Raw genomic sequence first — 12,533 nt, 5'->3', positions numbered from 1 at the left:
CCCCTCCCTCCCATAGAGCTGATTGTTGTTTGACTGGCCACTGGAAAGTTGCCTGTCCTGGAGGCGACTTGAAGTCTCCTTGTAAGTCACGCTGTGGTGTCGCCCTCAGGTCGTGTCCAGGTCGCCTCTCAAAGTCGTGGCCAGAGTAGTGTTGCCCCTGTGTGAACCGAGCCTTAGTGTCTCAAGAAATTAGATAGGCCTTCAGTACATCAGGTGTGATCAGATGTGATCAATTTTCAGTGATTTGCACCATAGTTTGTAGACTCTATAACTTTCACAAAGACCAAATAATATACATTAATTTGGATTATTTTTACCAAAGATATGTAGCAGTATAAATTTTGCCACAAATTTATGAAGAGAAATGACTTATTTGCAAAATTTTACAATAGAAACTAAAAAAAAGTGTGTTTTTTTTCAAAACTTTTGCTGTTTTTTCGCTTATATCGCAAAAAATAAAAAACCCAGCGGTGATTAAATACCACCAAAAGAAAGCTCTATTTGTGAGAAGAAAATTATAAAAATTTTGTTTGGATACCGTGTAGCATGACTGAGTAATTGTCATTCAAAGTGTGAGAGCGCTGAAAGCTGAAAATTAGTCTGGGCTGGAAGGTGCATAAGTGCCTGGTATTGGAGTGGTTAAGCCAACCCGGTAGTACTATGCAGTAAGATTACTTCAGGATACGTCCTCCAACCGAGTCACCAGGCCCCTCTCCAGACCAGCACTCTGCATGATCCTTCCATGACGGGTCCTCCCCTGGGATCTTCTCGGTTATCCAGCTTCTTCACTCAGGATAGACAGCTCAGGACCATTCCTCTGCTGCTGTGGTAGGCCCCAGACAAGCTTCTGGGCCCACCTGTCGGCCAGGAGGTGGCTGAAAATGAACCCCTAAACAAGGTGTCTGTTCCATAAATACCCTCTCCCAGAATGCAACTCGGAGGACCACCTCCACCGAGTTATCTCCGGGACAGAGGAGCACTCATTCGCTTCAACATGTTGCCTTTCCAACACCAGCCCATGGTGACAATGACACCCACCGGCACAGTGTGGAACTACACGCAACTCAGCCAAGCTGGAACAGAGGCAAATCTAACTTCACCTAACAAGTAACCCACAAGATTTACCTATCAGCGGTAGATTAAAAATCTACCAGCGCTACACATACAAAAACACAAGAGTATGTCAAAAAAGAAAAAACCCTTAGACGGGTAGAAAGGACCAAAAGGAAGTGGCTTCATTCAACCCTGGGGCATGGGTTGCCCTGAGTGAATGTATTCACCTCATTTCTCTCTGTAAAATACACCTGTCCCAATCTTCCCCGCACGGATCCTGTGGGATATGTTCCAGGGTTATTCCACATGTTTGCTGTGTCCTCCACATGGCTTCTCACAAACTACAAACAGGACTTCTTATGACTTTCTTTTAACAATGTCTTTCTTCTTGTCACACTTCCATAAAGACCAGATTTGTGGAGAACACGACTAATAGTTGTCCTGTGGACAGGTTCTCCCACCTGAGCTGTGGATCTCTGCAGCTCCTCCAGAGTTACCATGGACCTTTTGGCTCTTCTCTGATGAATGCTCTCCTTGTCCGGCCGGTCAGTTTAGGTGGACGGCCATGTCTTGGTGGGTTTGAAGTTGTGCCATACTCTTTCCATTTTCCGATGATGGATTGAACAGAGCTCCTTGAGATGTTCAAAGCTTGGGAGATTTTTTTATAACCTAACCCTGCTTTATACTTCTCCACAACTTTATCCCTGACCTGTCTGGTGTGTTCCTTGGCCTTCATGATGCTGTTTGTTCACTAAGGTTCTCTAACAAACATCCTGAGGGCCTCACAGAACAGCTGTATTTATACTGAGATTAAATTACACACAGGTGGACTCTATTTACTAATTAGGTGACTACTGAAGGCAATTGGATCCACTAGATTTTAGTTAGGGGTGTCAGTGTAAAGGGGCTGAATACAAACGTCTCGCCACACTTCACATATTTATTTGTAAAAAATATGGAAAACCATTTATCATTTTCCTTCGGCTTCACAATTATGTGCCACTTTGTGTTGGTCTATCACATAAAATCCCCAAAAAATACATTTCCATTTATGGTTGTAACCTGACAAAATGTGCAAAATTTCAAGAGGTATGAATACTTTTTCAAGGCACTGTAAATGTTTATGTTCTGGTTTTTGACAAATTGTTTTTTTTAAAGAGTAAAATGAAATTTGCCCATAAGCAATACAAGAAGTGTATGTATGATTGATGAACATGAAAGAAGTCTTCAGTGACCCTTGTTTATCTTATATTGGTAACAGAATACAATTTAGCCTGAAGGAAATATCTGAACAATTATAATTGGAATTTATGGCTGCTGCTGTCCGAGGCCGAGAGGTGTTATCTGTCCCCCAGGGACATTTCTGTACTGATGAGGAGAAAACACGATCCTCCTCCGATCCCCGGAGATTTCCCTGCAAGTCGTCCCGACCCGACTGAGGATAAAGACAGGTGAGGTCCTTCCCTTTCTAAGGAAAAATCTGCCCGTCTATTGCCAGCTTTACCCTCTTCCCACCCGTTATTTACCTCGAGATCTAAAAGCCACCCATAGCCAGGTGCACAGATGTCATACAACCTCCACAGCCAGGTGAGCAAACATCACAAGCCACCCATAGCCAGATACACAGACATTACACATTACTCATACCCAGGTGAACAGATGTCCCATGAGGCTGATGGCCAGGTGTACAGACATTGCACACTGTTCATACCCAGGTACATAGGTGTCCCACGCTGCTCACAGCCATATGCACAGATATTTCATGCTACCCAACACAGGTACATAAATAGAACATACTGTCCACAGCCAGATGTACATGTTCCAAGACATCCAGAGAACACTGAGCCAGTCACATCGGTCTCTGTACCAGAGGAGCTTACACTCTAATCCTCCCCGTCACACACTGTTATTATACATTTATATAGCTCTGACATATACCGCATTGCTGTACAGAGATCACTGAGCCAGTCAAATCAGTCTCTGCACCAGAGGAGCAGGTGGTGCTGTTTTGCAAGGTAGTGTTGGCTCACTCTATTTTGGTCTGAGCTAGAGGAAACACCAAGCCTGGATCTGTCCTGCAGGCTTTTCCCCCAGCCCCCATGCAGTGGGTGGGGGGAGATGAAGGTGGAGGCTCTCCAGAGGCACTGAAGCCTACTCCATGTGCTCAAGCTGCAATGGATCCTGGGCCTGTCCCTATGCAAGAGGAGTCCTTACCATTCTTCCAGGATAAAGTGGTGAAGATACTTTGCTGCATTGATAAGGGGGAACAGAAACTTTCTGTCATGAAAGAAGATCTCAGGAAAAAGAAATCCCTATATAGCAGTGGTCATTAACCCTGTCCTCAGGGCCCACTAACAGGCCAGGTTTGCAAGATAACTGAAATACATCACAGGTGATATCATTTGCTGCTCAGTGATTGGAGTATTCTAGTCTGCATCTCCACAAGGTAATACATAAATCCTGGCCTGTTAGTGGGCCCTGAGGACAGGGTTGATGACCACTGCTGTATAGTAAGTCTGGAAACACTAAGAGGGAAGTCTCCAAGCTAAAGTCTCTGGAAGAGGCATTGAAAAAGCAGGAGAAGTTGGTCGCCTCTCTGAAGGAAAGCAGCGGTGTGTTCAGAGAAAAAGAGTGAGAATGAGGAGAGATGCCAACAGATGAAGGAGAGGGCCTGTGTGAGTACCAGCCAGAGGGTGGATGCCACAGCAATGTCCGCAGTATGGATGGGAGGTAAGGAAGTGGCTTCACATGGTGGTCCCAGTACATGTTTTTATGAGTTTTGGTCACATTTTTGACGTGGTTTGCATTAACTTCAAAGAGGAAGTGCATTTTTAGTGTGTTTTTTTTTTTTCCACACCAAACATGCACCAGAAATGCAGTAAGCAGAATGTTACAAAACTAATCAATTTGAAGAGTTCCAAAAGATTTCATAGTCATTTGTTTTTCTTCCGCTTCAAGAAAAACAGATCAGTGTGAAAGCAGCCTGACTAAAACTGGAGAGAAGAGAATCTGGTGCAGCTCTGCATAGAAACCAATCAGCTTCCAGGATTTTTTTTGGCAAAGCTTAATTGAAGAAGCTGAAGTGAGAAGCTGATTGGCTCCCATGCACAGCTGCACCAGATTTTGCACTCTCCAGTTTTAGTAAATCTCCCCCTTTGTGTTGTAGAAATGACTTTGAGGATAGTCATCTTTTGCCCCCTTGCTGTTTGTGGTGAGTGGTGACATCCCAGCAGAGTGACGATGGACGCCCCATGCTCAGTCACACCGGATCCACATTTCATTCATTCTCTGTAATGAATTCTCAGTCCAGGGAGCACTGGGCGGGATGATCCTTCTGGGTGGGGTGATCCTTCTGGGCGGGGTGACTCCTCCCTCCTGACTGGCTCCGCCCTCAGCAGACCTCCTATATATGAAGAGGTAGAAGTGCAGCTGATCACAAGTTTGTCTGATAAGGAAGCAGAATGGATGAGAATGTGAGTATGAGCACCAATGGAAGCTGAGAAAATGGGTTCTGTAGGCAGTGGTTGGTATAGTGATGTGGGAAGTGGTGTGTATGATGCTGTTGGGTAAGGGCAGTGGTTGGTATGGGGCAGATGGATGTGGGTAGTGGTGCTGGTGAGGGTAGAGGGTTGTTGGGTGTAGGTCAAGGTTTTGGTTCTTGTCCTTCCAGTTATTTATATTTAGGGTGTGATGAATGTATTTTGATATCCTGGCACAGAGCTGGGTCTACCTTCCTGGGTATTCTTAGTATACGGTATATACTGGGATGGCTCAGACACTCCCCTCCTCCACATTTGCCCTTAGTGACCCATCATTGCCATGTCTTTGCCTCCTTATCATTAATGTATGAATAATTATATTAACCATTTGCTGTGCAGTTTTATAAATCTAATGGTCCTATTCTGAGATGTGACATGTCCAGTCCTTCTGGGTTACTCCATTGTGGCAGATCATTACCTCTCTCCATGCAGGATGGAAGGTGGGAGTTAGAGCAGGCCTTGTGCCCGTCAGTAATTGGCACCGTCTGGCTGTCTGTAGATAGGACTATAACTTATATAAAGGTCTGGGCAGCCGGCATACATGACATGAACATTATAAGAGAAAATTTATATATTGTCAGTCATTGATCTGTCATTAGAAAACATTTGTGATCTGCTGGGGATGTCTGAGCTCCCTCCCCTCCCCCACACAAAGGATCCAATAAAGTGCTGCGAACCACAAAAATCCCAAATTTATCTTGATTACAGTAACTGCAACCATGAGACGTCTCTTCTGTGTATATACAGGGTGCAATAATTCTCTTTTCTCCCATACAGATTTTTTCCTTGTATAACTTCAGCCTCAAACCCGGCCAGTGTGTGGAGGTGGAGGGCTTCATTCCAGAGGACTGTAAAAGGTAGGTGAAGATGCTAACCTTGGCTACTTCTTATATAATGTCTGCTCTCTGTATAATACAATTTACCAAAAGTACAACTTACAAAAGTAGAAGTGTGATCTGTGTACAATACATCCTACTGACCCCTCACTGGGAATTTGGGGTGTGTGGTCCCTCAAATAATACCTGACATCAGATTGTTTTGCTCAGAGCAAATTTAGCTCCAACATTTGTGCTTCTACATTGTGACAAAATGTCATCCTGGATAAAACTTGTCTGATGACGTTATCAGCCATCATCTGAAATGTGACAACTGACATACATTCTGTCTTTCTTTAATCCTGGACCCCACTAACCTGTATAGCTGCAGGCACTGTGGAGAAATTCATCCTCAAAATTTACAGTAGAAAGCACTTCATCACTAACACATACTTGGAGGTCCAAACACCCCTGAAATGGCAATAGGGAGTTAAATGTACCAAAGTGGTGGTGACTACTCAGTTCAGCTCCTTCATCTCCCAGCAGTGACTGAGCAGCTCATCTTAACTTCCTTCAGCTCCCCCTCCTAGTAGTGTCTCCTTAGCCCAGTTACATCTTCTCCTTCCTACAGCAGAGACTTTGGAAGTCTTGGCTCACTTTGCTCTTTCTCCAAGCAGCAGCCCATCTCTCCAAGCTCCCTTTCCCAGAAGTTGCTCGGGTCACTCTGCTCCCTTTCCCAGTTGCTCGGGTCACTCTGCTCCCTCAGTGACTCAGCAGCTCAGATCTCCTTCTCCCTCTCACTAGTAGGATGGGAGAGCTGAGACCAGACTTGAATGACTTCACTGTTTCTTGTGAACTTTCAGGAAGAATTGTTCCACAGTGGCTGCAACTACAAATCACAAAAGCGTTCGCACCGACCTAGTGCATTACCATAAATCTATTTTATTAGGTAAATAAGTGGCAAATTAATACTCAAACATCATACATGGGCATATCTAAAAAGCTGATCAGACCACCTCCAGATCCACCATAATCCCCAGATGGAATGGGAAGACCTCATAGTGTACAGGAAGGGCTGACATGTTTTGAGGTTCAAGCTTTCTTCTCAGAGCAAAATACATGTGTAACAGAATAACATTTTAAATACTAAAATGTGATATTGACAAAAATTTGGGCCCCCCTGGTGCAGGGTAACACAGGTTACATGAGCACTTAAAAAAAAAAAATCCCTAAACACTATGCACAAGCATAGCATTAAATGTATGTAGTGAAGTCCTGAGCCCCTTTTGGTCTAAAGAGAACCTCCAGAGTCAGGGACAGCTGACACCCTTCTATGTAGAGTGGGTTACAAGGCATGGTGGGTATAGTGAATTAGAGCGGAGACTGTGAGCCAGGCCTTCTCGTCCAACATCAGTGCCTGACCTCACAAATGCGCTTCTGGAAGAATGGTAAACATTCCCAAAGACATTCTTCCAGAAGTGCATTTGTGAGGTCAGGCACTGATGTTGGATGAGAAGGCCTGGCTCAGTCTCTGCTCTAATTCATCCCAAAGATGTTCTTTGGGGTTGAGGTCATGACTTGCAGGCCAGGCCTTCTCGTCCAGCATCAGTGCCTGACCTCACAAATGCTCTTCTGGAAGAATGATCAAACATTCCCATAGACACTCCTAAACCTTGTGGACAGCCTTCCCAGAAGAGTTGAAGCTGTTATAGCTGCAAAGGGTGGGCCAACTCAATATTGAACCCTATTTTTTTTTTTTTTTTTTTTAAATTGGACAGATAATAAATATACATGCGATAGAAAATATTCAATGGCAAAAGATCAAAAGATAGTCACATTAATTGGTCTATACTTTTCATTCTGTAAATACACAAATCCATTGTGAACAAGGCTACATGATAGGAGTGTGAAGATATACATACAGTGACTTTCTCCATATAGAGAAGTGGAGGGGTTCCTCGTGTGCAGCCCATTGGGGGGCACCTGTATAATACCACCATGGCCCATGGGGAGCTCATAGGTCACTTCTTAACTATATGTGCAGGGCTGGTGCAAGGATCTGACACCCTAGGCGATACCTAATTTTATCGCCGCGCCCCTGACTCTACTTTACCCTGCCCCTGCAACACGTGACCTGTCTGACACACCTACCTGACCCCTACACTGACCCACCTGACTCCCACTTCCTGCACCACTCACATTACACTGACCTACCTGACTATTACACTGACACCTACACTGACCTTCCTGACCCACCTACCCGACACATACACTGACCCACCTGACTTCTACTTCCTGCACTACTCACCCCCCATCCTCCTCCTTACCTCTGCTCTTCGTGGCTTCATCAAACATTGTCAGGGCTCTCCTCAGCACTGGGTGTGCAGAATTGCTTAGGAGTCCCCTCCAGTGCCATCTACTCGCTCCATGATCTCCCCACCGGGGCCAGGCCAGCGCCATCCACCCGCTCCATGACCTCCCCACCGGGGCCAGGCCAGCGCCATCCACCCGCTCCATGACCTCCCCACCGGGGCCAGGCCAGCGCCATCCACCCGCTCCATGACCTCCCCACCGGGGCCAGGCCAGCGCCATCCACCCGCTCCATGATCTCCCCACCGGGGCCAGGCCAGCGCCATCCACCCGCTCCATGACCTCCCCACTGGGGCCAGGCCAGCGCCATCCACCCGCTCCATGACCTCCCCACCGGGGCCAGGCCAGCGCCATCCACCCGCTCCATGGTGTCCCCGCTGGGCGGGAGGTCAGCTAACAGATGCTGCACCTCCAATACTCCCATCTCCACCAAGCCCCGCCCCTCCACTCTGCTGCACACAGAGCCGCACCAGAGGGACAGGCTGGAGCAAAGGAGTCCTGGAGTGGCTCTGAGAGGATTTTGTGTGAGGAGATGTCGCGGCGCAGCGCTCAGTGGGACACATGGGGGATTGGTGGCGGCACACAACGGATGTGTTCCTGACACTGAATGGGGCGAGCATTCAGGAGAGGGGAGCCAGCTTACATACGCTTGGAGCTTCCACAGGACAGAGGCCGTGGTTGCGCCCTAGGCAGCTGCCTACTATGCCTAGTGGTAATGCCAGCCCCGTATGTGCTCTCAATAAGTGTGCATTCTTTTGTATTTTATAGTTTGGTTAAAGATACTTTTATAGTCCTGAGAGAGCAGCAAGACTGTCGTGCAAGTTTAGCCAAAAGGACAACTTTATTTTTATTTTTTCTCTTAAGCACCACACCTGAGTGCAGGAGGTTACTGTTTTGCTGCACTAAGGCTGCAACTACAAATGTCAGTGAGGGATTGTCTGAAAGCTTACTGACCGCTTGTTAAGAATATGTAAATACCCGTATGTCCATGTCCAGGCTACAGGTTCACTTTAGGTATTTTTTGGTTTGGGGACGTGTATTACCAGGACCCCATTTGTTTATAAATGTGTTAACCATTATAGTTTTTAAGTCTCCAACAATCTTAGATCTAATGTATGTGTGTATATTAATTTTGCTATTATGACTTAATTGACAGAAGTACCTCTGATACCCATGGGAGGACCACTGGTGAATGACTCGAGTACGATATACAACAAGGTCAGCTGAGCAGAATAATTGCTGTTTCTGTCTTTTTAGGATTATCATAAACTTGGGAACAGATGAAAAGAATTTAGTGATACACTTTGACGCTCGAATTGACTACCTTGGAGACAAGCGCATCATAGTCTTGAACTCGATGAAGGATGGTGTCTATGGAGCTGAGCAGAGGGAAACGGTCTTCCCCTTCCAGACGGGGTCGGACACCATGGTATGTCTATGCTGGGAGGGGCAGGACTAATGTTGATGGGGCAAAGTGGCATCACTGTTCATATTGGACCTCTATTATATCTCCAAATGATGCAGTAGGCAGTGATGGCTTAGGTCAAGGGCATGTAGGCTGTTATGATGGTTGTCCCTTCAGCCCATTTCATGAATGATCCATAGGAAGATCCAATGGATACCATCATACTGCCATTGTGTGCTATGATAAAATTAGCTTGCAAAAAATTTTCATGTAACATTTCTATTGTGTATGTATGTGTTATTGAAAATGTTGTGTTTGTGAGATGATTATTATAGGAAGAAGGAATGGGGATCAGGAAATTCCTGACATGGAATGTCACTATAAAGTCCCCTGTAAAGGCTCAATCTGGGGAGTAGTGGGGGGGCTGGGAACTGAAGCTCATCAGTCTCATCCTACAACTGTTATGAAGGGACCAATGTATGTGTGTTGGGGACGGGTGAATGCTCTGTTCATCTAAATTCATCTCTGGGGAAATAATTCATTAAACTATAAAAGGGACAAGGCTTAATTGTATTTGGGGTAGGATAAAAAATAACTGACCCAGAATAATCGTGTTCTTATTTACCCCAAGTCAGTCATGGTAGATGGGACCCTTGCCAAGGACACATATGAATTGGTAGCCAAGGGTGGGACATTGGCAGATGGAACCCTTATCAGGACAGATGTTTGTTGGGGCCCCCAGAAGGGGGAGATTATTTATCGGTATTAAAAGATGTAAGAATTACATACTTTGCAGACCTGGTTAGTTCATGGTGATTTGTAAAGGACAAACCACATTCAAACTAACAAACAAAAGGCATAACATTCCCATTGTTATACACACATCAAATGTTAAGCCCAGCCCCCTAGGATTCACTGTCCAAATGTCAGAGCATCAGTGCACAGACCAGTCACAGGACTACTGCATGGTTTCATCTTATGCCACGTACACATGGTCGGACTTTCTGACAACAAATGTTAGATGTGTCCGACCGTGTGTATGATCCATAGAACATTTGCTGTTGGACTTTCCGCCAACAAATGTTTGAGAGCAGGTTCTCAAATTTTCTGACAACAAAACTTGTTGGAAATTCCGAGTGTGTGTACACAAGTCCACTCATGCTCAGAATGAAGCAGAAGAGCTGCACGGGCTATTGAACTTCATTTTTCTCGGCTCGTCATACATGTTGTACGTCACCGTGTTCTTGACGTTTGGAATTTGACATTTGTGTGACCGTGTGTATGCAAGACAAGTTTGAGCCAACATCCTTCGGAAAAAAATCCACGGTTTTGTTCTTGGAAAGTCTGATCGTGTGTACGGGGCATTACAGGCAGCAAAAAAAGCATTGGTGTCATGAAGCTGGCCCTGACAAGTGTTGGGCCCTGAAGTAAGTGGGCACCATCAAATGGGAGGTTAATCAGCCACAGCTCAAGGAACCCCTAGAAACCTCTGAAGGAACCCTGGGTGAGACTGGTTCTCATACCAGGACTCAAAACTGGCCATCTGCTATTGATCTCCTGAGGGCTCCAGTCATTGTTCTAGGTGACGGATGATCAGTTCTCAGACTCTGTCACTAAAACATTCCAGCACAGAAGCACCTCCTTCCATTTTTCCTTTCCATTAACAGTTTTCTGCCACACATAAAGAATACATAAGATGAGCTACGTGCAAATATCATCTTGTGGAAAGATTTTTGTTGACATGAAGGGTTTGGTGGTAGTCTGTTTCTACAGCCAACACTCATTGACTTTTTATTGTCCAGCAAGCTGACATTGTGCCATCTCTTTTCTTACAGGTTTGCTTCCAATTTGAGGAAGACAAGATCATTGTACTATTACCTGCTGGCCAGCCTTTCTCATTTCCAGTCCGCTTTCCCATAGGGGAGATCTCCTACTTGAACACAGGAAAGATCAGGACAAGGTGCATCAGACTAAAATGAAGAATCCACAATAGAGGAGCCGCCTGTCCCACGTGTCCATATCCAGGATCTGTGAAATGGCCATAGTGGATGAAGGGGGAAGTTCTTTAATCGTGTTTTGTAACCTCCTCCCCCAATTTGCATACTTTGCTGCTCATGTAGACATACATTGTGCTTTGCTCAGTACTAGAAATGAATTGTATCCACATTTCAAATAAAATCCAATGAGCTCTATTGTGTCTGATCAATCTTCTTTTTATTTATCACTAAACTGACTTTGGATCGATTGCTGTAGTTGATGGCAAATCACTGCCTGCTGCATAGCGCCCCCTGCTGGAGGTTTGTTGCATAACTTTTAGGTTAGTCACCAGCAGAGGGTGCTAATGCTACATTTTCTGCCTGCATAGTCTGATTTCTTGGATTTCTATTAAAACAATAGAAATCCTTTTATCTTATATATTTGTGGCTCCAGATAAAGCTGCATCCAGATAGTTATCCCAAGCTTTACCCATAAAATTCCAACCAGAACAATTGCAGGCTGAAAATTGCAATTTCACAAGGTTTAACTGTCTGTAAATGACAGAAATGGAAGCTGCCATGGATCTGCCCAGTACAGGCCGTGGTTGGGTATGGGCAGAGAATGTAGTAGTACCCCAGTATGGGCAGTGCTGGGGGTAGTAGTAGTTACTGGAGCAGCTTTAGTCTCAGTGTAAGGGTAATAGATTAGAGCAATAGATTAGGGGTAGTTAAACAGGGCTTTTTTCCTCAGAGAAGAAGGGGTGCGGGAACTCACCCTCTCTGCCCCAACCACCCCCAAACCCCACCCCCAGCCACACCTTCCTTAGAAGAGAGAATTACAGTGGCACCAAAAATTGTAATGCGTTAAGGATTAGAAATGTGTATCACATAAGGCAAATTCCCCAAAATCCCCCAACTCTCCTCATCACAAATACAAATCCACCGAGCTCTCCTCTCATCACAAGTCATCCCCCAGCTCTCCTCATCCCAAACCCCCCCAGCACCCCTTTCTGCACAAATCCCCCCCAGCTCTTCTCTCATCACAAATCTCCCCCCTGTGTACAATACTCTCCGATCTACTAAACACACACAAACTTTCCCTCTCTGCACATATTCCCCTCCCCCACACACTTTCACAGTGTCCTCCTCTCTGTCTCTGCAAAGTTCTCCCTCATTTTCTAAGTGACGGACCCCTCACCCCTCCCCCATCACCGCTCTCCATGTTATGTGCAGGCTTTTATTTCTGCACAGTGCAGTGGAGCGGAGAGTTCCCCCTCCTGTAGCACAGAGCTGAGGAGATGTTTCAGGGCTCCTCGGCTCTGAGCTACAAAGGCTGATTACCGGCGGGAGGCAGGGATGGAAGCGTCCTCACTAA

The sequence above is a fragment of the Aquarana catesbeiana genome, linkage group LG07, assembly GCF_042186555.1.
Source record: "Aquarana catesbeiana isolate 2022-GZ linkage group LG07, ASM4218655v1, whole genome shotgun sequence".
NCBI classification, from domain to species: domain Eukaryota; kingdom Metazoa; phylum Chordata; class Amphibia; order Anura; family Ranidae; genus Aquarana; species Aquarana catesbeiana.
The sequence above is the reverse complement of the archived record's forward strand: the minus strand, read 5'-3'. Positions refer to the sequence as shown.